At 45.0% G+C, this 27,015-nt stretch overlaps 1 protein-coding gene across 1 annotated transcript in view; it reads left to right on the forward strand.

Moving 5' to 3' along the window:
- The window catches only part of CPB2 (carboxypeptidase B2), a 298,149-nt gene that overhangs the window by 51,058 nt on the left and 220,076 nt on the right, over window positions 1-27,015 (forward strand). The window lies entirely within an intron of this gene.

Here is a 27,015-nt window from a genome sequence, read left to right on the forward strand (position 1 = left end):
GCGGAGTAACGGATTTCCATCTGCTAGTGAAAACCTTCCACGGTTTTTCAAAATGTCGGGAACTCAAGTGAATGGATTCTCCATTAAAAGGCAGCTCTACTAATCCGCATCCCTTTCATAAGGCGCTGTGTGTCCTAAAAAGTGGTGTTAGAGGTATCTAGCCAGACAGAGCTGCCAGCCCTTCGGGTACATTAATGAATCGCTAACATGTGTAAATAAACATGTAGGTGTACGTTCTGATTTGCATGACCTACCAGCACGTAAGGTCACAGAGCTTAGCTACCTAACAGATCATTTGTATACACGGAGAAAATGTACACCTGGAGGTTTGAACGCACTTGCTCTCAGTCTCGGGAGGATAATTCAGGGGCAACGTGCTCTCCTTGGAAGCAAAACAAAGCAGAACAACACAGGTTCGATTCCCGATCCGCGCTAAGAATCTTCTGGGTAACCAATTATAATGATATGAAATGATGCTTTAAAACACATGCTGCCTTTAGAATAAGTGTCTTGATGATATAGAGTTGTCACTTGCACCCTGATGCAAAGCAACTGTCCAGGGAACGCATACTATTTACAACAATGACTGTTCAGCTCCAGCCTTTATGGCAATGCAGCCATAAAGGTAAACATATATTGGGCTATTGCTTGGTCCTTCATACCTGGTAGCAGTGTTTTGGCAGTTTCAGAACTGCAGGCTAGACAGCTGGTAACCTGACGCAGCTGTAGTATGCATAGAAATAAATCTATGGCTAATTTTTAAATGTGCAAATGGAAAACGTAGTCATTTGTCACGTAAACTCCCTTTAAGGAACCCTCCGGCCCTTGGGATAGGAACTTCGTAATATACAGCTAGGTATAATGTCGGAGAGAGTATATGTTTCATAAATCAAGTCTCTAAGGCATAAATGTATCCTGGAGGCAAACGTGTGTGGGGACATCACGTGATCGCGGGAGCGTGTTCTCGCGAGATCTCGCGAGACGGGATCTCGCGAGCCCACGCTCCGCGGGAAAACGTTCCCGCTTCAGAGTTGGCGACCCTGCCAGCTGAAGCGGTCGTGCAGGAGCACCGCTCCTGACTACATGAGAAGGAGAGTGAGTTGCAGAACTCTCACCACAGCTCCTAGGGCATAACACCACAGCCACTGGAGGCTTCATGGGAGCCCTAGGAGTTTACAGCGTGCCACCGGTGAGCACAACCCATCCACAGTGAAGCAACTGGGGAAGCACAGGACTTGGTCGCATTGAACAGTGAGTAAGCGCCCCGCGCCACCAGGCCGCCTTAGAACCTCTCCACTTGTTGCCAGTCAATAAAGACTGTTAGAAACCCTACAGCGTCCTGTCATCTATTTAGGCCACAACAACGTGTTTTAGCTTTAAATTCTAAAAAGCTAGTAGTGAGGGGATGAGGGTGGGCTGAGTTGCTACTTCTCGCTGAGCTCAGCTCATCGCCCGCTACACATGTTGTCAGGACCCTTGGGCCCCACTCGCAAGGCATCTTGGTGATCCAGGGCTACCTGCAACTTATAAAGGATGGGTAAAACCCTAAAAAGCAGTGCAAAATCGAGGATGTTTGCCTCACTCCCTGCCCCACCCCCATATGTGCAACCATTGGGGAAGCTCGGCGGTGAATGGCCTGATCCTCTTTCTAACTGGTGTAGCGACGCGGCTGCAGCCTTAGAGAAAGAAAGGCGGGCCTGAACGATAATAGCTTGCACTCATACGATCACAGTGAAGCTTGACTTCTTGCTCTCAAAGCGGGCGGAATAGCTGGGAAGGCTGTGGCCTGGAACGGGAAGCAGAATGGAGAGTCAGTGATGCAGAGAACTGCTTGACGACGTTAGAGGAGAAGCTTCCGGTGGCCGCAAGCGGAAGTGACAATGCCCGTGGCCAGACTGGGGGATCAAAAGAGCCACACACAATGTAGTAGTGTGTATGAATTATGGGGGTACCCGAACGGGACCGCCTGGGTTTCATGGACGTGTTTGCGGTGTGCACGGTGCCCAGAGCGCTCCCAGACAATGCTCTATCTGATTTTCTTTGGGGGAGATCTGATTTTCTTTGGGGGAGCAGGCACACAGGGCTCCAGGACCACATCCCCTATTAGGAGAGGTTCCAATCAAGAAACTCCTCCATTACCAGGACCGGGATTCCATATTACGAGCTGCATGAGGCATGGAAAGGTTGCACTCATAGCTCTCAACTCACACGCTTTTGGCAGGTGTCACCCGCCTTGTAAACAGCTCTCTCACCCGCCAAGCCTCCTGCACTCCCATTCGTTTCAATGGGCCTCTCACCCGCCAAAAATAAAATCGGGTGTTTTCACCCGCCTTTGCGACATAAATGGTTGCACTAGGTAGGCAGAAGGCACATAAAGAATATGCCACCGTCAAGGCTGCCCTCAGGATGCAAAGTATCAAGTTTCCAGTGCTACACTCTTCAAAATTGCTGGCACCTGTAAAACTCACTTTTGTACTTCCCCCAACAAACCCATGCAATACATTGAACATACGAAGCCTGGTGCTGGTCAAGCAAGGTATCCCCCGCAGAAGCGTTGCTAGGGGGGGCTGAGGGGTCCATAGCCCGGGTCTTTTGGTTGTAGCCCCGGATAGAAGCTCAAGTGCTACAACCAAAATGCTAGCTAGCCCTGAGTCCCGGCAGTCCCGACATTAGCTTAGCCCCTGATCTTTTCCAGACCTAGCAACACCCCTGCTCCCCCGTGATATGGCATTGCCAGATCGCACGGCCCCTCAAATCCGGGTTCATTGATGGGAGAACTATTAGACTGAATATCTACATGTGTCCTAGCTGGAGGGCACTTTGGGTAAATCATTCAGCAGACTCCTTAAGTGCCTGGCATACAACTGTGCTGTCAACTGGACCTCACCCTAAGGAACGTTTCGTTTGCACAGGTACCTCTAGACTTCACTTTATAATTATGGAGCACACAGAATTAAGGGCATTAGACCTACATTCACTCCACTTGTTAATTCAACGTTGCATGTCATGGAGACATCCGGGGGCAGTTTAGGCCCTTACGAGGATTCAGAGCTGTTTAGGCTTACATGCCACAGATCTGCGGAGCAGATTTCATTCCATTTCATCATATACACAATTGGCATGCCCTTCCCCCCAGAACTGTTAGCAGCCGCAGCCACAGTGGTTTGTGTTCTAGAATCTTCTCTCTCACTTAGCGCCTCCTGTCCTCTACCAATCGAAAGGTTGCATATTGTTTCATCTGTTTGAAATGTGTGGTATGTTTGCATAGCACGTGGAAGTTATAATATTTGAGCAAGGGGGTGAGAAGCCTATATTCCCCTAAAATTGAAATGCTGGAGTATCGCTTGTCCTCACTCTCATCTGCTCCCCTGCCTCCCTCTACCTCTCGTAGGCCCTCCTTAACCTCCTCCTCTCCTCCCACTCTCCTGTCACACCTGATGAGGTTTCCAGACAAGTCCAGTTTATGAAAGTCTCACCCAAACAGGTGTCTCCCTTCCCCTCCAGAACCATTAGGACAACATTGACTCTCTCGCCCCAGCCCTGGGCCTATCTCTGCAACCACTCCTTTGCCACTGGAGTTTTCCCCTCTACTCTCAAGCACTCCTTTGTGCACCCCCTGCTCAAAAAGCCTTCTGCCGACCCCTCCATCATTGTAAACTATCACCCGATTTCTATCACTCCTTTCCTGGGCAAACTCCTGGAGAAAATGGCTATTTCCTAGCTAACGCTCCACACTGAATCTGTTGGTTGTCTCCATGACCATCAGTCTGTCTTCAGAACAGCCAGAGGCATGGAAATTGCACTGCTGAACACCCTTGAACATTTGCTCTCTAACCTTGACTCTAACTCTCCCCCTGTCCTCATCCTCCTCGACCTTTCTTCTGCCTTTGATATAGTGAACCACAAAATCCTGATCACCCGTCCCCGAGATAACCTGGGCATCACAGATCAGGCTCTGGCGTGGCTATCCTCTTTTCTCTTGGACCGACTTTCCCAGGTTGAACTTCCTCTCCTCCATCACACTATGAACATGCGGTGTTCCCCAGGGATCTATCCTCTCACCCTGGTTTTTCAATGTCTATCTGGCCCCCTTGGCCCACGTGATCTCTACCTTTTCCTCTAACTTTCAGTGTTATGTGGATGACAAAGGGTTGTATACGAATTGTTTGTTTTACAACTGTTCGAATTACAATTGACCTTTTCACAATTGACCAAATTGTGAAGGTCAATTGTAACATATATGCGGGGGGAAACCCCCCGCAACTCCCCACCCAACGCAAACCCTCCCAAAACCCTATGTATATATATATATATATATATATATATATATATATATATATATACGGTCAATTGTGAAAAGGTCAATTGTGACCCTTTAAAATTGGTCAATTGTTCTTTCGAACAATTGTAAACAAACAATTTGGGTAATACCATGACAAAGAGCTCTCTTTCAGGATATCCTCAGCCTTTTCCTCCTCCTTGCTCATCCCAAACTGTCTTTCCACTATTCAGGCATGGTGCGCCTCTAATGATCTCTGTCTTAATGCCAGTAAGACGGAGATCATTCTCATTGGGACCCCTGCCCACGCTTTTCCCCTTTCACTCTGGCCGGTATCCCTTGGCCCTGTGCTCTCACCCTCTTGTGAGGTAAAAAACCTCAGGTTCATCTTCAACTCCACTCTCTCCTCCTCTCCACACATCACGGACATCGCCAAAAAGTCAAATTTACAACTGCTCCTCCTCAGAGGTATTCTACCTTTCCTCACCTCCCCCCAGAAGCGCACTGTCTCCACAGCCATGTTCTCTCTAGGCTTCACCATTGCAACAGCCTCTTTCTCAATCTACCTAAATCTACCCCCCGCCCTCTGCAACTCATCCAAAACAGGACCACAAGACTTATCCTTGGCCTAAGCCCAGGGACCGCATCTCTACAGCTCTAAAATCCCTCTACTGGCTCTCAGTGGCTGCAAGGATCAAGTTCAAAACCCTCTGCATCGTCCACAAGGCTTTCTGGGTCCAGGGCCTGTACTATCTCCAGCGCTCTCTTCCTAAGTACCTTCCTTAAAGAGCCCTCCTCTCGTCTACTTCCAATTCTCTGCGGGTGAATCGCTTCTCCAAGCAGAGACTGGGTGGTAGATCTCGTTCCACTGCAGGTGCCGCCCTCTGGAATGGCCTACGTGTCACTCTCTGCTCTGTTGCGGAAGGTCCTCAAGATCATCCTTTTGTCCTCTTCCTTCTCTCTGCCTCTCCCCTTATGACCTTTCCCCTCCTCCCTTTCTCTCTGCCTTCCCTTTGCTATCCTTCCCTTCCTCCTGCTCAATTACGTTGACTGGCTGCCAAGTGCTCCTCTGAGTCATATAGGACACCTTCCCCCCCCCCCGTCCAGTCCCTAGCACTTGCCTTCGGCCCTCCTGCACTTTCACCTGGCCTTCCTTGCACTTCCGGGGCTTGTTCCCCTTGGAGGACCAGCCTTCCTTGCACTTAACCCAGGGCACTGTTGCACTGGGTGCACTTCTCCCCGTTCCTCTCCCCTGCACTTCTTGTCTGTGCACTTGCACAATCTAAATGATACTAGTCCTATTAAGATCATGTGTCTTGTTCTCCCCTGTTTTCCCCTCCCTGCCTGGTTGCGCCTTGATACACTTGTGAATTGGTGCATTATAAATAACCTATCAATCAATCGCCTATGTGGTGGGAACTACACTGTTTTCGCTTTAGTTTGCCTAATTTCTCTGCTGCATGCAATGCTTATGTCCTATTGAATGAGCTGATGTTATGGGTGTATAGAAATTATTGGTGCTCTTTGCAGGTGATTGTTTCCCTGGCGCCCCGTTACGTGATGATACCTTTTTGTTTAACCTGCTTGTGTTTTGACCTTAAGTGTACCTGGCATTTGGAGAGACCAGGAGAGGGTGGGGGAGATGTTAGATGGGAATTGTTTAATCCGTTCTATGTCGACATTGAGTGTATTATCGAGAAGAGGTTACACAGTAACAAATGCAGGCCTAACCCTTCTACATTTCAAGGCTACGATGGAATGTGAAGGAAGATTGTGTTTGAGCCTGCCTTCCCCTGCTGCATTAGAATCAATGGTTTATAGGGCCGGTGCAAGGAGATTTCCCGCCTTAGGTGAAAGGTAATTTTGCTGCCCCACCCGTTACCAGCTCTGTCCTGACCATAGCATCCTCTACTCCAAGATGTGTCTTCACCCCTTCAAATACATGCCCTGCCTACCACAATCACAAAGCACTGTTTTGTCATCATGGTTTAGATGTTTTTTTCATAACATGGTCAAATCTAAATAATCTTACACACAACACAACACTCAGGCAGGAGCATGAAAAATCCATGATATCAGGTATAATTAAAAATAGTGACCATTATGCATCCCTGCACTACTCCCCCTTGCCCACTAGACCCACACACACACACACACACACCCGCTTCTGTGAGCCATTTGACTGGGCAAATGTGGGCCACTTTCATGGCCTACAGTTGGTGTCTTAAAAGGATGTACAAATCAGGCATCCACTTCCTTCCAGCAACCCCGCGTGCTGTCCACCAGCACCTCGAGATTTGATGTGCAACTACAGCTGGCTTTGTTTGCAGCATCTTTGCCCTACCTCTTCTACTTTCATGACGGCGATTACTTAACTAACTAAACAGGAATAGCACTGGCACAAACAATACAAAACGTATTCACACACAGAAGTACTGCAGATGCATCAGAATTTGAAACATACCTGACATACAGGTAGCCCTCTCACAAAGATCAGGCATAGCAGAGGAAGCAGCATGAAAACATTCACTCACACACTGGACAGATACATCATAGACAACAAAACTGCATGCAACTGTCACAAACCGAATAGGGGCAACATGGTTAACAGCAGTGCCAGCTTCCCTCAAAGGCACCCATAACAGTCACTACGTAGGCAGCAGCACTGTAAAGTACCACAAAGTAGGTGCTTTCTCCCAAATACAGCAGATACAGTTACTACATGGGCAGGGCCAGCACAGGCCTCCCTCACAAACAGAACAGGCATAGCATAGACAGGGCCAGTACAACCCTTTCTTGGAAAGGTACACTAGGGATAGGGCCAGTGCAAGCCTTCCTCAAACTATCAGGTTCAGCATGTGCAGGGGCAATGTAAGTTTTCTTCCCAAACGGTGCTGCATGATTGATGCATGAAGGGTATGCTTCTCTCACAAACATTTCAGCATGGGCAAATTAAGGTTTTCTCTCAAAAAGTAGAGCATGGGCATGGTCAATGCAAGTTTTCATCATACACAGGTAAAGAATGAAGAGGGTGAGTGCATGCTTTCTTCACACGCGGGTAGACATGCAGCATGGACAAGGCTAATACAGGTTTCCCTAATGAATGTATTGTCAAGCTGTGCCACCGTGGATCCCTCGTACCTGTACTCCTTGATCTTCTGCGGTCTATGTTCTCCAATGTTCCGGTGCCCCTCCTAGGCCACAGCGCAGTATGGTTAGGGAAAGTGCCACTGGCTCCCCTATCTGCATAATGGAACACAGCCAGACACAGGGAACTCTCTTCCAGCACCACGGAGAGCAGAACATCTGTGTGTTTAACGTGTGGCTGGAACGGCACGAAGCGTCGACGTGGAATGTTCAGCAATGATCGAGAAGGAAGGTAAAGAATTGGTAAAGGAGAGCAGAGAGAACAAGGTAAGGCAGAGGGAGGCACCAGGCGGCAGACAGGAGATCCGGAAGGAGCAAGACCTCTGACCGGTGGAAACAGAGAACAAGGGCTCATAGAGAGCCAAGAGTGTCACCCTTTCTACACATGGAAGAGATTATGATGCACGGAGTGCGGTGTCGCAGTGCCAGTTATAGTGGTATGAGACCGAGGCTCATCCCATAGAATGCCGTAGAATGGGCACCATGGCAACCCTCCGTAAGCAAAGCATGAAACCCAGCAGCTGGTTTCCCACACATGCGCACAGTGTCCAACATGGCTGCATCCATAGGAGAACATCAAGGTCCCGTACTGTGCTGTGACAGGCCCAGGGACAGCCGATCATGGAGACACCATCAAGTCCTCCACAGCAGGTAGGCATGTCGCCGCAATGCAAGCAGCGTCATGACACGGATACAGGGACAGCATGGGCTGGAACAGGTCAACATTGCCTCAAAAATGGGTAAAAATACAGCACGGGCAGGGCCAGTGCGAACATCGCTCTGAAACAGGTACTCCATGGGTAGGCTCATTGAAAGCTTCCCTAACAAATAGGTATAGCCTGGACAGGGACATTTCATGCTTCCCTCACAAAGAAGTAAAACACGAACGGGTCCAGTGTAAGCCCTATGAAGATGTGTAGTGGTACAGCATTCTGAGGCCACTGCAAGTTTCCCTTAGAAACATCTGTCTGCAAGGGCCTGTGAACATTTCTCTCATAAATGGGTACAAATATAGCACAAAAAGGACCGGTTGGCCTGGATAAACCTTCGGGATGCCTATCTGGCAGTCCCCATTTTCAAGCCACATCAGCATTTCCTCCAGTTTCTTTGGCAAGGACACAACTGGAAGTTCACCTGTCTCCTGATCTGACTTTCTTTGTCTCCCTGGCATTTAACCAATCTGCTCAAGCTGTTGGTTGCCAAATTGCATGAGTAGGGAGTCAGACTGATAGTATACCATACCAAGAAGATATTTGCTTGATGGTGCACAATGTCCACTGGCTCCGCTCACAGGTGAAGGAAGTGAAAAGTCTCCTGGAAGGATTGTTGTTTCTAGTGAATTGGAAGAAATCCGAGATAGTCCATTCACATAAGTTGGAGTTTCTAGAATTCATGATAGACTCAGTTCGCAGACCCTTAGTCTTCCATTGCAGAAGGCCAACACCATCAGAAAGAAGATCAAGGTAGTTTTAGCCAAGGATCTGCTATCCTTAAGGGAGCTGGCAAGGACAGTGGGGCGACTAGCGTCTTGTTTCCAGGCAATTTTCCCAGGGCTCCTGGATTACCGGGCCCTACAACACCTGAATGTTCAGCATCTCAGGAGATAGTCGGATGCCTGTTGCAGATGCTGGAGGAAGATGGTCAATGAGCGGGATCAAGTTACATATCAACTGCTTGAAATTGCTATTGGGTTCCTTCACAATCAAATACTTGACTCAGGACAAAATCCAGTGTTGTATCCTTTTGAAGATGGACATCTCACCCATCCGGTACATCAATCAGCTAGGAGGTACGAGATCCAAGATACTGATGGAACTAGCCAACGATTTCTGGCACAAAGGATTGTGCCAGAATGTACAAAGGCTTGAGTGTGACTGCAGAATATCTCCTGTATTTGGACAATCAGGTGGCAAGTTTGAATTTCATGTATCTCAGAGACCCCAGCAACTAGCAATTAGACAAGTCAGTGTTTCACAGTTTGGTGCAATTGAGATGACCGTGCATGATAGATGTCTTTGCATACAAACTGGACTGCCAATTGGTGCTCGTACAGCTGGAGACCGGATTTGAAAGCAGCTCCGACAGACGCTTTCTTATTGGTCTGGGATCCCGGGATGTATTACGTTTTTCCCCACTTTGGGGTGCAAGGACCTTAGCGCAATCCAGGAAGCAGCAAACAAGACTACTATTAGTAACATCAACCTGAAGGAGTCAATTAAGGGGTTCCCAGATCTTCTAGATTTGTCTTAAGACAGACCAATCCTACTTCCTGATCATCAGGACATACTGTTGGATCCGGCAGGGCATCCACATCCCCTGGTCATTAAGGGAGCCCTCAGACTAACGGTGTGGTCAATTTCAAGAGTACCTGTCAAAAGCCAAGACTTTCGTGAGAAGCTGAACACTTTATCGAGTAGCCGTGGGATCCTAAAGCAGCAAAATCCTACAGAGCAGCCTGCGACAGATGGCATAGCTGGTGCCTGGCAAGGGACGTTCATTCAGCTTCAGCTGATGTGATTCACATGGTCAATTTCCTTGTATCCCTGGCGGTGCAAGGAAAAGCATATTGAACAGTGAATAAGTTTAGATCTGAACTGGGCCGGGTACGAACGTGTCAGGGACAGACCTGTAGATGAGCATTCCTTGGTTTGCAGGTTGCTCAAAACAGTGATATCCCTTCATTCCTGATTCCCAAATACTTTATGCTCTTTCTGGGTTCACTGGATGACTGCAACCTATCCAAGAAGGTCCTCTCGACCAATGTAGCGGTGCTGTTTTGCTTGCTATCCTGCAAGAGAGTGTTTGACTTGGGCACCTTGGAGATAGACAGTAACTCTTATTCCCCTGAAGGAGTGACCTTTCACATCAAGGGAAGAACCAAGACAGCGATTAGGTTGGTTACTTGCCTGGCTCTTTTGGCTCATCCCAAACTTTGTTCAGTCAGAAGCCTCAAGGCTTACAAAGCGAAGACTGAACGTCTCAGACCGCTGGGAGATTTACGCAAATCCTCCATAGCAGTATCGGTAGCTACAGGTGAAGCGGTGCATGCATCAAGCAGGTATAGACACAGCCTATGTCGGTGCACACTCAACGCGAGGGGCAATTATTATTATTAGCATTAATTTCTTATTACGTGCAACACGCCCAAAGGGATCATTGCGTATAAACTGCATCTAAGGTCTTCACTGTCGGGGCCTATGAGTCTATATTTTACATTCACAGTAATAAGTAAAATGAAGTTTATTTGTGTGCACAGCTATATTAATGACAAAATATGCACACTAAGACCGAAGACGGACAATCAACCTGTTTTTGCGGAAGGTCTACGAACCACGACTCAGCTCACTGTCCCTTTGAAGGATTCAAAATACCTATTTGTGGGGCGTGGCCAGGCACCGTTCGTAATGGAGGCATAGCGCGCTAGCTCTGGCTCCGTGAGCACGTTTTTATTTATATACTCCGCAATGATTCATTTTTAAATATCAGCAAAGGGCCGCTAATACTTTCAAAATCTTCCTGGTGGCCCTTGGAGCTTTGGAACACCGCAGCTGCTCCATAACACAGAGATCCCGTGACTCGCAGGCTGACGTTCCCATCAGCTGCTCTGCTGAACTCTGAACAGAGAGTCCCCAATTCAAGCGGGTTACTATTTTCAACATAACACAGACCCAACAACTTTCTTAACACCATACGCTGTTTATTGGAAGTGTTTAAAGGTACAGAGCATATTTTCTATTTTGCTTTTATACAATTGCTGAGATAAATTATAACTCCTTTCTTAGCCTAACACTAAAAGTCGACAAACTCTATTTTTAAAGGCTATAGAAATTTTGTGGAACAAACTATATTTTGCTTTGCCATACCTTCTTCTTGTGGTAAACTCTGGCTATTATTTATACCACTACTACTCTTTTTGGAGAAAACCCTAATAATCATTGCACATTTTATGCCGGAATTGACTCTTCTCACACAATAAGCAGGTCTTTGGGCTGAGCAGATAGGAAACGCTTTTTGAACATATTGAACTTTATTTTGTAGAGAACTTTGATAATAAAATTCTACCTCGTCGCCAATTATTAATTCCTTCTCACCTTTATTGTCAAAGGTTGGTTAGGCCTGTACTTTTCATCAATTCTACGTTAAATCGCTAAATTAAGCAATATATGCTCAAAATGGCGTCTAAGAAAATTTAAGTGAAAGATATAACGATTTTCACCCCTAACAAAAGGTCTAAAAGTGAGTCACCACCACCCAATGAAGATACTTCTAATGATACCATGCAAGACATTCTTATGGAAGTGAAAGCATTAAAACCTTTTATGGAAGCAACTAACATTAAGTTACAGCAGATGGATGACAAATGGACCAACTTCGAGACAAGAATAACTGAAGTGGAGCAAAGAGTTAGCAACGCCGAAGATGTGACAGGAAGAGTACAAATACTCAAAAACACTGTTAAAACACTTCAAAAACATGCTAAAAACCTAGAAAATTGCATTAGACTGAATAATCTGTGAATTATTGGTTTACAAGAAGGAGCTGAGGCAGATAACCCTATTCTATTCACAAATACCCTCCTAACTACAATTTTGGAGCTTCCATCCTCAATTCAACTGAACATTCAAAGGGCTCATCGCATTGGTCCCTATATTCCAATGCAATCGTAAAGCACTGATACTACCAACCCCTCAAGAACGATGATATTTGCTCTACTCGATTACACCCATGTTACTATGGTTCCAGAGAAAGCCAAGCTCAAGAAACACCTCACATGGAACGGGAGGAAAGTTTTAATCGCCCAAGATGTTTCCAGCGCCACAGCTAATAGAAGGAAAGAACTCCTAGCCCTTAGACCTGCACTCAAGCAACTTAATGCAAGATACAGCATCGTGCATCCAGCTATCCTCAAAGTCACCCTTAATGGTCGTACCTCGTCTTTTCAAGATCCTGTTGCCCTAAGGCACTTTATACAAAACCAAAGGAAAGACGACATGGACACATCAAGACCCCATACCTGATACACCTCATCTACCATCTCTTTCTTCATTGCCTATTGCTCTCTGATGTTCCTGCTCACGGGGTGGGATGCTGGTCTGGCTGTCCTCCTTTGAGGCTCCTCCTCCCCCAACACATTATTTCTTCAATGATCAGCATAGATAGAGTGGTCGTTTCCTGTTAACCACTACTATCATCAAGACTTTTAAAATTCCATCTTCATATTTTCTATGCTGGTCATGTTGGACCTCCCCTCTCCCTTTCGTGTTATCCCTTATGTGTCCTCTAGGAAAATATTCATGCAATTGTTGCTAATTCCTCACATTATATTTAACGTTTTTGCTGCATATATCAGGTATATCAAATTAATGGTTGTCTCTCATATTAAGGTATTTGTTAGCCTATTTCCATTTGTCATCATTTATAATAATCTCAACACTTGAACATCTACTTTTTCATCTACACCTATGCCGCTTAACATAGTCTCATGCAACAATAAAGGTTTACATAACCCAATCAAAAGACAAAAAGTACTATCTCCCCTCCATAGATTGAAATCCTCGATTGCCTCTATTCAAGAATCACATCTTTCTAATGAAGAAGCTACAAAACTCAAAAGACATTGTGTTGGTCAGGTTTCCCCCAGTGCGGCTCATGGGAAGAAAATGGTGTTATCACACTAATCAACAAAGCTCTTAAATGTAATATCATATCTAATGAATCTGATGATCTAAGAAGATGGGTTCTACTTAAACTATCTATTGACTCCAAAAATACTCTATACTAAATATTTACGGCCCAGCATCTCCAGACCCTAACTTTTGGAAGCTACTTAGAAATCGTATGCTTCATTGCAACCCTCAAAACTTAATCGTCTGTGGGGACTGCAATCAAATCATAGACCCGTTTCTTGACAGAAGATCTAAGGTACAATTTAGTAATTACTCATCCCACAAGCAATTCATCAAATTTATAGCTGATCTTGGCCTTGCTGACACATGACGCATAGCTCATCCCACTGACTCTGAATTTACTTTTCATTCCACACCCCACAACTCTTTCTCTCGACTTGATTATATATTTATACCTAATTCCATGGTTAGCCTTCACCTCACAGCTCAAATAGAATCTATTACCATCTCTGATCATGCCCATATATTTATCCGACTCACATCTCCAACTAACCCTAAATATTCAATAGGTGGAGATTTAATACTTGTCTATTAAATGATGACTCCTTCTCACCTTTCATTACTGAACATCATAATAACTATTTTGCTGAAAATATAAGTCTTGACACATCTGTCACAAACAACTGGGATTGCTATAAGGCAGTTCTTAGAGGCCATATAATCTCTTTTGTCGCTAGCAAAAAAAAGAAACTTAAACAAGAATCAGAATCTATCGTTAAACGGCTGAAACCCTTAGAAATTCAATTTGCAAATAACAACTCTCCCTCCATTTTTAAAGAGATTCTTACTTTACGATTCCAATATAATAAAATCATCACGCAATATTCTTGTACTAATATGCTTAAATATAAATCGAAAATATATCAGCTATCTAATAAAGCTAGTAAATCTCTAGCGTCTTACCTCAAATTAAAAAAATAGAGGTCTATGGTAGTTGTCCTTAAAGATCACCTGGGAAACAGGAAATTCTCAGATAAAGATATTATCAACATATTCTCTAAATTCTACTCTAAACTATATACCTCCGAAACTCCTCTTGATAACCCCTTCATAGATGGATTCCTTCAAAACATACCCAGAACCTCATATCCCTCATTAGATCTTCATTCCCTTAAGGCTGCTATCACCGCTGCTGAAATACTTACGGCTATTAAACATCTTAAGAAAGGCAAGGTCCCTGGCCCTGATGGCTTCCCCACTGATTTCTATACTCACTTTTCCAATCTTCTACTCCTTAAACTCGGTGAACTTTACTCTCAACTTATTTCACAAGAAGAAGCTCATGGATCATTTCTAGAAGCCACACTTATAGTATTCCCTAAGCCCAATAAAGACCCAGAACTCCCTCAAAACAATCACCCCATTTCCGGATTGTAAGATTTATGCAGATATCTTAGCCAATAGACTCCTTTCCTTCTTACCTAATCTTATAAAACAAGATCAAGTTGGATATATCAAGAATAGAGTCTCAGCCTCCAATATTAGACACTTTCTGGATATTATAGATCTTATTTGTAACACTACAGAACCCCATGTCGTAATAGCTTTAGATGCGGAGAAAGCATTTGATAGAGTGGAATGGAACTTCCTCTTTAAAACTCTTGAAAGGCATGGTTTCAGTACACCTTTTCTGTCTATGATAAAAGTCCTTTATTCTTCACTTAAAACGGCTGTCTTTGTCAACGGACAATCGTTGTCCTTCTTTCCCTTATCAAGGGGGACACGCCAAATCTGCCCCCTTCCCCCAATCCTTTTCATACTAGCTCTTGAGCCCTTCCTTGAAACTATTAGACAAAATGAAAACATCATTGGAATCCAATACAGACACATTCATGTCAAGACAGCATCATATGCAGATGATGTCCTACTGTTTCCTAAAAATCCTGAACACAGTGCCCAACACTTACTAAATACAATTTCTGATTTCTCCAAAGCTTTGGGTTATAGACTCAACACTGAAAAGTCTGATATCCTTCCCTTTAATGTTCACTGCACACCTCACCATACAGTCCCTCTTGGAATGAAGTGGTGCCCTATAGGCCTTAAATATCTCGGGGTCAACATTTCTGATTCCATCAAAAGCATTTGTAAGCAAAACTCGGATGCTATACTCACTAGAGTAAAAGATCTAACGACCTTGTGGTCCCCACTATTCCTATCCTGGTGGGGTCACTTAGAGGCAATAAAGTTGATGATATCATGATGATATCACCCATCATTCTCTATCTCCTATATATGCTGCCCATTTCCCTTCCCCTATCCTTTTTCAAAGCTATTGACTCCTGCTTAACTAAGTTTTTGTGGGGGAGGAAAAGGAATAGAATTTCATTAAACAAACTTTAAAAACTCCGCTCCTGGGGAGGGGTTGGTTTTCCTGACTTTAGAAAATATCACATGGCCTTCGTCATTAAACAAACAAAAATGTATTTCCGCCAGGAATAACTGATGCATTTAACCAATTGGGTTGGCCTGGAGAGAGTCATGGTTTCCCCAATCTCCCTTGCGGATGTCCATTTTATAAAAGGCAAAAATAAATTGACTACCTACACTTGTATTCGCCAATACATGCTATACCTCAAACTGTACTTATTCCCACTCTTAAATAAATCATCCATCTTCATTTCCCCTTACATGTGGCTTAATCCTCTTATTAAAATTATAGGCAAAATGATATTGTGGGGATCAGGGCAGGTATTAAGTTTTACAATCAATTCTTTGTGCAAGATGTTCCTATGAACTTTCACGATTTTGCTATCAAATATCATCTACCTATATCATTTTTGAAGCAGTTTGTGATGATTGTCAGAGTCCTTTTTGACAATTGCGAACTTTTTATGCATGACTCCAACATACCAGATGCTCTAAGACTATTGAATATACTAAATCCTGATCTCACAGCCTCATTTTATTATAAAATGTTCATCAACCGCTGTGGCTCCAATCTTCTCCATGATGACTGGAATAATGACTGCCCATTACTAGATCATCAACTACGTTGGCCCTTGCAATGGAATTGCATTTCTAAAATCACTACCTCAGCAAGTTTGACTCAAACCCTTTTCTTTTTTCAACATAGAGCTTTTGTTACTCCTCTATCTCTTTTCAAGTATAAACCTATACCTAATGATCTTTGTTGGAGTTGCTCACAAGCTCAAGGATCGTTTAAACATATGTTTGTAGAATGTCAGCATGTTCAAATCTTTTGGCTCAATGTGTGGAATACAATCATATCCATTTTTAATCTCCATCAAGAGTTCTGTTTTGAATTTCTTCTTTATGGTAGTACATTTCTAAACACTACTCATACTAACACATATATTAACTTTCTGTTTGACTTATGTTTAATAGTGGCTATCCAAACTATTACTAGCAATTGGAAAAACTTAACTCGTATTCATCATAAAATATGGTGGAATAGTATTTGTAATATCCATAGATTGTAACATTGTATTGCATCTTCTCCTGAATTGTTGTGTAAACACCAGCACAAATGGCAACCATTTCTAGACTACCTATCCAATGCTGTACCTCACTAATGTTAATAGCATCACCAGTTATGCATGACTTAATTAATGACTTTGCATTCTCTCACTTCCTTTTATTCTACCCTCTCATGTATGTACGGTCCTGTCCTTCAGTATGTCTCTATTCGTCCCCCTTCCCCTCCATTTTTATCACTTAAAATGTATGTAAAGTTTATTATCTAGTTGCTGAGATGTGCTTGGCACCTTTCTTATACAAAACACTTATATACAATTGTAATTGTATTATCTCCATATTATTGCTTACTGTATACTTTCTATATTTGTTATGATTATTAACTGCCATGTGTATATATGTATTTCAATAAAAACCTTTGAAACCAAAAAAAAAGAAAATACCTATTTGCATTTCAGTCCGGTCCATCCCACAAGGACAGTCTAGCATCTAAATGCTAGACAATTCTAATCTGATCAAGCGCACCATCAGTGAGTTAAATCTGTGCCTCTCCAAGCATGTGATTGGAGACCATCCTGAGTGGGAAGCACCAGCAAAAAAGGTCCTTAAGCTATGCTTGTTCCCAGTAGAGGGGCCCCCCATTTTTGCAAATTAATTAAAATACACCATTGCACACATCTGAATAATGTATTATCATTAGTGCCTAAAATATATTACTTAGACAATGTGTGTATGGAATTGTGCGTACATTCACAGTTTGGAACTGATTTCTCTAACATTTTCTTGGGGTGTACCTCACCTCACCTCCAGACTCCTGTTCATGCTGACTGCACATTCGCTCGAGAATTCGGGGGCAAGCAAGTACGCCCCACCACAGTACAAAATCACCAGCCGCCACCTGCTATCGGGCATCACTCAGTAGACAGGAGCTATTGCTGGGGGATCCAGGAGCCAGTACACAGCACAGCACAAACTTCCACTCAAGAGGCAAACGTCTCATTTTTGCCCATTATATATGATCCTATATTTTTAAATGTGTCCTAATTCTTCCTTATTAATATTCTCAAATACCTTAAAGTTAATGTGACACATTCACGTTTATAAGGTACCCGTTGGCTTGGGGAGGCAAAAGTAGCTTCTGGTAGCTGCTGGTTTCAAGTTAACTTGCCTCTCCTAGACTAGAAGCAGGAGCTAAATACCTCCCAGCAATTTCGAACCCTGCAGAAGACCGCACAACTCGCCTATAGAGCTGCGGTAGCATGTCTCATAGTGATCCTCCTATGCAGGACATGCTTTGTTAATGATTCCTAGATCTGAAAGGTGCATATGTTTTATATTTGCGCCATATTGCAATAGGAACATATATTCTATTGGCAAATTTGTGTTTGTCCTGTGCACTTTCTTCAACTGTGAAAGGGAAGTTGAATGAAATTTGCATGTTTAACGTATAGAAGTGTTTGTTTCCTATGAATTTCCCAGCAACAATCTCGCACGGAACAGCACTGATTAAAGCTGGATTTGATCAAACCTCAACAAGTAGGAGGTCCCTGCTGTGTCTTTTCTGGCCCAAAGTTTCAATATCTCTTTAGCTTACCTGGCCCATAGTTTCCACATTGTAGAATATTGATAAAGATAAACAATGGGAAAAAGATTTTGCTTTCTTAAAAGAGAAACTGTTTCCTTGACACCAAATGTCTGCTCATTTATTTATTTTATTGTTCATTTCGAGTGGTTTCTAAGTCTGGATCGGGATTTGTACCTGTGTTGCACTGCGTGTCTTCTTTCCAAGACAAACACGTTGCCATACAGGTAATATCTTAGGGTTGTAACAATGGATGCCCTTTATGTGGGTTTGAAACAAAAAAAAGTGCTAGTTCCCAATATAATTTCATGTACTTAAACTAAACAAACCTATCCTGAATCAATCCACCTATACCGTGATCCTTGACCCAATCAATCAACCAACATTTCATAACAAACATTTTTGAAAATCAATAATTGTTGATTACAAGTCAGCTGCCACAATCATTCATACATATAATAGTACACACAAAAAATGAAAGCAGTGCATAATGATTATGAGTTGAAACACTGCAGAAATAGGGCAGGGTCATTATCCCAAGCGCTAATTAGCCCTCCAGAGGTCTATAAGGCTACTAGCAGATAGTGGCAATATATGTTTTGGAGTGTTGTGGTGAAGTAAAACATGTTACTTTAAGGTTGTGTAAAGTGAATAGGCAAATGAGTTTGTCAATTAAATGTGGCTTTATTTTGTAGTAGTCAAATACCATAGGTGCCCTTATAAAAGAAGCATTTCAATTGCAAACTTGGTTGAACTGAAACAAGTTGAACATGGAATCCGGGGAGGAAGGATAGCTCAGGGGCAACGTGTTTGTCTTGGAAGGAAGACACGCAGTGCAACACGAGTACAAATCCCGATCCAGGCTTAGAAACCACTCAAAATGAACAATAAAATTAATAAATGAGGAGACATTTGGTGTCATGTAAAATGAAACGCCTTCTCTTTAAGAAAGCAAAAGCTTTTTCCCATTTAACTTTCTCTTTCGTGTGTTAAATAGAATGTTGCAACAAAAAAAAGTCCTCTCAAAAAGGAAGTGTCTTTTTGAAAGATATCTTGCCTGGTAATTGCATCGTTGTTTCCCTTTCTGCTTTTGAAGACAGAGGGCCTCATTATAAGTTTGCCTGTCTGGTAGCAACCGTACCATTAAGCTTGCCGGTACCGTTGTTACCGGACCGGCAAACTATGAGGTCTGACCTGGTGGGCGTTCCGGCACCCGCGAGCAGAGCATGTCGGATGCACCGGCACCATTCTGAATGGTGCCGGTGCATCCAACCTCCCCATTGAGCATTTTTTCCGGCACCCGCGAATGGGCAATTACCGGGACTGGCAGGGTCGTAATGACCCGGTAATTGCCCATTCGCAGGTGCCGGAAAAAATCACAAGTTTGGAGGCAGCCTGCCGGTTTTACCGGCAAGGCTACCGCCAAACTTGTAATGAGGCCCAGACTGTTCAAAACACAGACAATACCAGTAGCTATTGATTTCAAGCTGAACATCCTGATGTGATGAGAGGAGGTCAATAATGATTTCCATGTGCTAATTAGCAATATTCTACAATGTGGAAACTATGGGCCAGGTAACCTAAGGAGATCTGGAAACTTTGGGCCGGAAAAGACACAGCAGGGACTTCCTACTTGTTCAGGTTTTGATCAAATCCAGCTTTAATTACTGCTGTTCCGTGCAAGATTGTTGCTGGGAAAATTACATACAATATCGTGAGACCCAAGCATGCATCCTGGCAGCAGGTATTTGGAGCGGTTTACCTAGTGAAGTATGTGTCCAGCAATTATACTGGAAACATATTGAAGCAAGACTGCAAGAGGAAGTACATGGACTGCATGCTTTTCTTGCACAGCTGGCAATGCAGATTTTCATGCAAGTGTCACATATCCCAACGATCGTTTTTACTGTTTTTCTATAGAAATAAAATGGTTTGATTGTGTGATTTTTTTTAACAAGGATGGTCTGTATATTAAAATCCATTTTATGTGTTTATATGGTAGATGACCAACGAAATACATGTTATGTTGTCTATTAATGCAAACCTGTGACATACAATCAAACACAATGCAATTCTCATCCATTGGGCCAGGCATCAGCTACATGTTGTGGAGATGGGGTGTTACTTTCCCACCTGCTGTTCCATTCGTGTGCTCCGAGAGCATACATGGGATCATATCTTCATGGTCAGTGGGTGGCAGACTCATTCCCAGCACTCTCTAGGACCTAAGAGTCTTTAATGCAGGCAGGAGATCTATGAGAACCACTGTCTGCTGGATGCTCACATGAAGCCATGGTAGATTTCAAATTAAGTATGTCAGGCTCTTTTCCCATCACCAAGCTAACTCTCACAACAGTGCTTGAGCACTGATTGTAAAAATGGGATGACTCGTTTAAACGATTGTTGAGTTGGATGTTAAGCAATCCTGAGGTTAACTTTTGTGAAAATAACCAAGATAGAGACCAGAACAACTGTGCCTCCACTGCCAGGGAACTTGAGAGGATGTTATTTTCCATTTGCCAGCACTAGAGAGCATGTTAAAGGGATGGGCTACCACCTTCATGACTTTCTCCCCCTGACTTTTGAATGGATTGCTCTGCTTGCCTTGCCACCTGTCTTGCCTGCTGGTTGACAGCCCTGGGCTGAAAGGGCCAAACTCATGTCCTGAGAAGGATAGAATAACATTTAGATCAAGCCAACCAATCAGTAAACAAGCCTGCTGGTACAAGAGGGTATTAGAATTCTATGCGGAAGAAACCATTGATTAGTGTAAATAATCAACAGTAGTCATTGGGAGAGAAGGAGGTAATGGAGAGTGGATCTAGCTGGAGATGAGAGACACGCGGCATGTGAATGGACAGGGATTTGCACTAATGACCTTGATGTAATCAAGAGGCAGATTAGTGGGGGTGTATGATTTGGCCAGATTTTGGTGAGAGTTTGAGCCTTAAAATAAAAAATGAGGGGACTCTGACGCATCATAGGAAGCGAACACTTCCATAAGTTAAATATGCAAATTTCATTCAACTTCCCTTTCACAGTTGAGGAAAGTGCACAGGACATATACACATTTTCCAATAGAATATATTTTCCTATTGCAATGCGGCACAATTATAAAATGCACGCACATTTTAGATATAGGAATCATTAACAAAGCATGTCCTGCATAGGAGGATCACTATGAGACATGCTACCGCAGCTCTATAGGTGATTTGTGTGGTCTTCTGCAGGGCTCGAAATTGCTGGGAGCTATTTAGCTCCTGCTTCTAGTCTAGGAGAGCCAAGTTAACTTGAAACCAGCAGCTACCAAAAGTTACGTTTTCCTCCCCAGGCCAACGGGTACCTTATAAACGTGAATGTGTTGTTGGATCATACCTAATGTGCAGAAATGTTAATTTTGCCTCTTGAGTGGAAGTTTGTGCTGCGTTGTGTACTGACTCCTGGATCCCCCAGCAATAGCTCCTGTCTACTGAGTGATGCCCGACACCCGGTGGCGGCTGGTGATTTTGTACTGAGGTGGGGCGTACATGCCCCCGAATTCTCGAGCGAATGTGCAGTCAGCATGAACAGGAGTCTGGAGGTGAGGGGAGGTACACCCCAAGAAAATGTTAGAAACATCAGTTCCAAACTGTGAATGTACGCACAATTTCCCACACAAATTGTCTAAGTATTATGTTTTAGGAACTAATGATAATACATTATTCAGATATGTATAATGGCGTATTTCAATTAATTTGCAAAAATGGGGGGGCCCCTCTACTTGGAACAAGCATAGCTTAAGGACCTTTTTTGCTGGTGCTTCCCACTCAGGATGGTCTCCAACCACATGTTTGGAGAGGCACAGATTCAACTCACTGATGATGCCCAACAAGACAGAAACACACGTGCAAGGTTGATGGTGGCGCGCTTGATCAGATTAGAATTGCCTAGCATTTAGATGCTGGACTGTCCTTGTGGGATGGACCGGACTGATATGCAAATAGGTATTTTGAATCCTTCAAAGGTACAGTGAGCTGAGTCGTGATTTGTAGATCTTCCCAAAAAACAGGTTGATTGTCAGTCTTCGTTCTCAGTGGGCCTCATTACAAGGCTGGGGGTAAGGGGTTAACGGCACCGGTAAGGATACCGGTGCCGTTAACCCCCTACCGCCGCATTCCGAGGTCCCTTAGCGGGTCCCACTAAGGCCGCTGGTTTTACCAGCCGCCCTTAGCGGGAGCCGCTAAGGGACCAGGGAGCTAATAACGGGCCCGCTATTTGCGGGCCCGTTATTGGCTCCTTCCCCATTCCCATTGAGCCCTATAGGGGCTCGAATGGGAATGGGGAATGGTTTTCAGAATGGGGACTTACCGGGTCCTCCAAGGTTGGAATGACCCGGTAAGTCCCCATTCCGACTACCTGGACCCGGACACGACTTTGGAGGCAGCCATGCTAATAGCACCATGGCTACCTCCAAACTCGTAATGAGGCCCAGTGTGTATATTTTGTAATTAATATAGCTGGTACTAAAATGTTGTACACACAAATAAACATCTTTCTAAGTCACTGGGCAATCGGTGAACGAAAAAATTACACAATAGGTCTAATGGGGCGTTTGACAGAGCCTTCCTTGTAGTCAGTTAACAAAGCCAGAGGCCCAACTTTATAAAGCTAAGCTTGTATGAGGAGACATCTGGCAAGATTCCAATGAAGGACCCAGGAGAGTCTGTGAGGAATCCAGATGTGTATTTATGTTTCTGCATGACACTGGTGGCTTGTTGTGAGAGTCTTTGTACTATGGGGACAGAAAGGTAAATCAAGCAAATATGCCCAAGGAATGATATGATATGATGTTGCACAAGTGTTTCAAGGCGCGACGAGGCAAGGGAGGGGAAACAGATGGAGGACAAAGACAGCGATCTTACTAGGCCTAGTGACATTGAGATCGCACAAGTGCAGGGGGGAGGGGAAAAGTGCTGGACATGGGGTCAAAACAAGAAGTGCAGCCAGCAGGTGGCAAGTGCGAGGGTTAAGTGCAGACAGTAGGTGTCCAATAAGTACAGGTAAGGGGATTGTTGGGTTGCAGATACAGACCGAAGTGCAGGGGTTGCCAGGAGGCAGTGTGGGTGTACAACTGGGCGGGCAGGGACCTTGGCCCGAATTCAGAGGGTAGCCAGGTGACCAGTGCAGTATCAGACAGGAGATCAGCAGGGGAGAGTAAGAGGAAAGGTAGAAGCAAAGAGAAAGGACTTGAGGTGCTTCCGGAACTGGAGATGTTTCTGTTTCAGTTTCAGAGAGGCAGGGACGCTGTTCCAGAGGGAGGCACCTGCTGAAGAAAGAGATATACCCCCAACTCGTTGCTTGGAGAAGCGACTGACCCTCAAGGAGTTGGAGGTGGAGGAGCGATGAGCTCGAGTAGGAAGTTATTTCCGAAGAGAGAGTTGGAGGTAATGTGGTCCCAGGCCAGAGAAGGCCTTGTGGACAATCAAGAGGGTCGTGAACTTAATCCTTGCAGCCACTGGGAGCCAATGGAGATATTTCAGGGCTGGAGAGATATGATCCCTGGGCTTGAGGCCAAGGACAAGTCTCACAGTCCTGTTCTGGATGTGTTGAAGAGGGCGGAGTGTAGAGGCAGGCAGATTTAGAAAGAGGCTGTTGCAGTAGTCCAGCCTAGAGAGATCCAGAGTTCTGGAGAAAGTGAGCGTCTGAGGTAAGGTGAGGAAAGGAAGAATACCTCTGAGGAGGTGCAGTTGGTAGTTTGACTTCTTAGAGACGTCAGAAATGTGAGGAGAGAAGGAGAGTGTGGAGTCGAAGATGACCCCGAGGTTATTAGCCTCACAGGTGGGAGCAGGAAGAGGGCCAAGGGAGGCCGGACAGAGAGTGACAGGAAAGGAAGGTGCAGGTGTGCCAATGAGGAGGATCTCCGTCTTACTGGCATTAAGGCAGAGGTCGTTGGTGGCACACCACTCCTGGATTGCAGACAGACAATCCAAGATGAGAGAGGGAGAAGAGGCGGCAGAGGGGAGCCTGAAAACAAGCTGGGTGTCATCCTCATAGCACTGAAAGTTTGAGCAGAGAGCAGCAAAGTGGTGGGAGAGGGGTGCCAGGTATTTGTTGAACAGCCAGGGAGAAAGAATAGACCCCTGGGGAACACCACAGGTAGAGAGTGAGATAGAGTAGAGGATGGACCCAAGTTGGACCTGGGAGGGTCAGTCCGAGAGGAAAGAAGTCAGCCAGGCCAGGGCCTGATCGGTGATACCGAGGTTATCATGGAGACGGTTGAGCAGGATGGCATGGTTGACCATGTAAAAAGCAGAAGAGAGATCGAGTAAGATGAGGACAGAGGGATGATTAGCATCAAGGTTAGAGAGCAGGTCTTCACAGTTGTTCAGGAGAGCAGTGTTTGTTCTTTTGGCTGCTCTGAAGCCAGACTGATGGCCATGGAGACAACCAACATATTCAGTGTGAAGATTAAGCTGGGAAATGGCCAGCTTTTCCAAGAGTTTGCCCAGGAAGGGAGTGATAGAGATCGGGCGATAGTTAGCCGGACAGGAGGGCTCAGCTGAGGGTTTTTTGAGAAGAGGGTGAACAAGAGAGTGATTCAGCGGGGAAGGGAAGGTTCCAGTGGCCAAAGAGTGATTGCAGAAGTCAGCCAAGGCTGGAGTGAGGGTGTCAATGTGGTCCTTGATGTTTTTGGAAGAACAGGGGAGAACCTGTTTGTGTTTTGATGAGACTTTCTAAGGTCGGACTTGTCTAGAAACCTCATCAGGGGTGAACAGAGGAAAGGCAGAGAAGGGGGAGGAGTGGTGGCCGCAGGAGGCCAGAAATAGAGGAGAGAGTAGAGGGAGAAGGAGGAGAGGATGAGAGGGTAGACAGAATGTCCTGAGTTTTAGAGATGAAATGAGAAGCCGGGGACAGGAGAAGTAGAGACGGCAGCAGAATTGGCCAGCTCCTTGCCGATTTCAAAAAGTTTGGCCGAGTTGTTAGATGCCACAGAGACGCGGGCTTGGATGTGAGCTCTCTTCTTAGTGAGGACAGAGAGCCGGTATTGCCTTCGGAGCAGGCGGCAGGCCAGTTTGTCAGAGGATGCACAAAATGCCAGCAATTTCCTCTCAGCCACACTACACTTGTGTTTAAGGGTGAGGAGGTCTGAGTCATACCAGGATTTGCACTTGACTTTGGGCTTCAAGCGGATCCTCATGACATGGGCAAGTACATCAAGAGTATCAGAGATAGAAGAGTGGAGCATGGTAAGGGCTGTGTCAGGATGTGAGTCATCCAGAGGTGGAGGAGGGGGAGAGAAAGTGGCGGAGAAAGCCACAACTGACACATGCTTCATGGGTCGGATGATCGAGAAGGTGGGTGGCAGTGTGTGGGTTGGCTCGGCCTGAGGGGTAGAGAGAGAGATGAGAGGAGGGGAGAAAGTGATCACTCCAGGAGAGAGTAGTGGTGAGAGAGTTAGAGAGGGGGATGTCTGAGGAGATCAGAACATCTACAGTGTTCCCTGCAGAGTGAGTCGGGCCAGAGGGAAGAATAGAAAGAGATAGTCGGTCAAGTGGCACAGCGAGTAGAGTGCTCGCTTTGTCATCTGTGCAGAGCCTGCTAACGCAGGTTCGAATCCCAGCAGCGCCAAACTCAGCCTTTCATCCTTCCAAGGTCGATAAATGAGCACCACACACCGTGGGTAATAATAAGCAGCGCTCAGATACCTGAGAGTTCGTAGCGCTATATAAATGTGAAATTATTATTATTATTTTTTATTATATAGAGTCGCAGAGGTCGCGAAAGAGTCCAGAGGAGGGACAGGAAGCATCCAGGTGGATGTTGAAGTCTCCAAGGAGGAGGAGTCGAGTGGTCGAGGCCAGGAGGGAGGAGGAGCGGTCCGCCCACTCGGAGAGGAATCATAGAGAGCGTAGGACACAGACCTATGACGCCAGCACAAGAGATCACCATTCCTACCATTCTACTCCCTAGCCAACCTTCACACAATACACACACTCACTTTAAGTTGCACGACCCACTGAAGGTTACCACTGGCAAACCGGCAGTAGATTACAAATCCTACTACACATTTCGATGTGGATAAGGCTGCAACAGCAGGCACTGTCCCAATGACAAAGGGTTGTTTAAAAGCTGCCGACCACACTCAAGACATACAATGCAAGGTTTCACTAACCTATTGATCATCCACCGCACGCACACCGACGCTACAGATGATTGATCATCCACACGGAAACACCCCTCATGATATCTTTGACCAACCACCATGTGATTGCATTCCACAACCATCAGACCATGGTGCACCACCACCAACACTGAAGCATCTCCGCAAACATGCATTTCTGATTCTCTGATGCCTTGAACTACACGCATTGCACACCTCTGCTCCCCAAAGCAAGTGTAGTTAGGGCACACAATCTTGTAGCCTGCATATGGGAAACTAGATAATTAAACATAAGGACACCAGATAAACTTCCAGACTTTACCAGACTACACTCAGTTCCAGTCTACACACACCCAATATAGCCCACAAGACCCAGTCAAGACCTCCTGCGTCATTCCACAACCGATAACCTTCCTGCATATTGCATATATTTGCATGGCTCCTGGCAGAAACAGCCCAGAGAATGAGCACATGACTCATCTATCTACACACTACCCTACTTACTATAGACACAGGTGTTGAGGAAAATTGTGCAACTTCTGCCACCCTAAGGGTGAACCCTTCTCAGGAAACTCTACACCCAACAAATGTCAATGTACTAGTGAATAGAGGAAGCAGAACACAGTCCCCCGCTACCTTTACACACAGAGGCTTTCGGGAAGGTAGCAAGACCCAACTTCCATTTTGAGGCCGCTCTTTACATGAACACCCAGCCAGCAGATGACACTCCAATACTGAACAT

This window comes from Ambystoma mexicanum, chromosome 7q (genome assembly GCF_040938575.1).
Source record: "Ambystoma mexicanum isolate Mex_15411 chromosome 7q, UKY_AmexF1_1, whole genome shotgun sequence".
NCBI classification, from domain to species: domain Eukaryota; kingdom Metazoa; phylum Chordata; class Amphibia; order Caudata; family Ambystomatidae; genus Ambystoma; species Ambystoma mexicanum.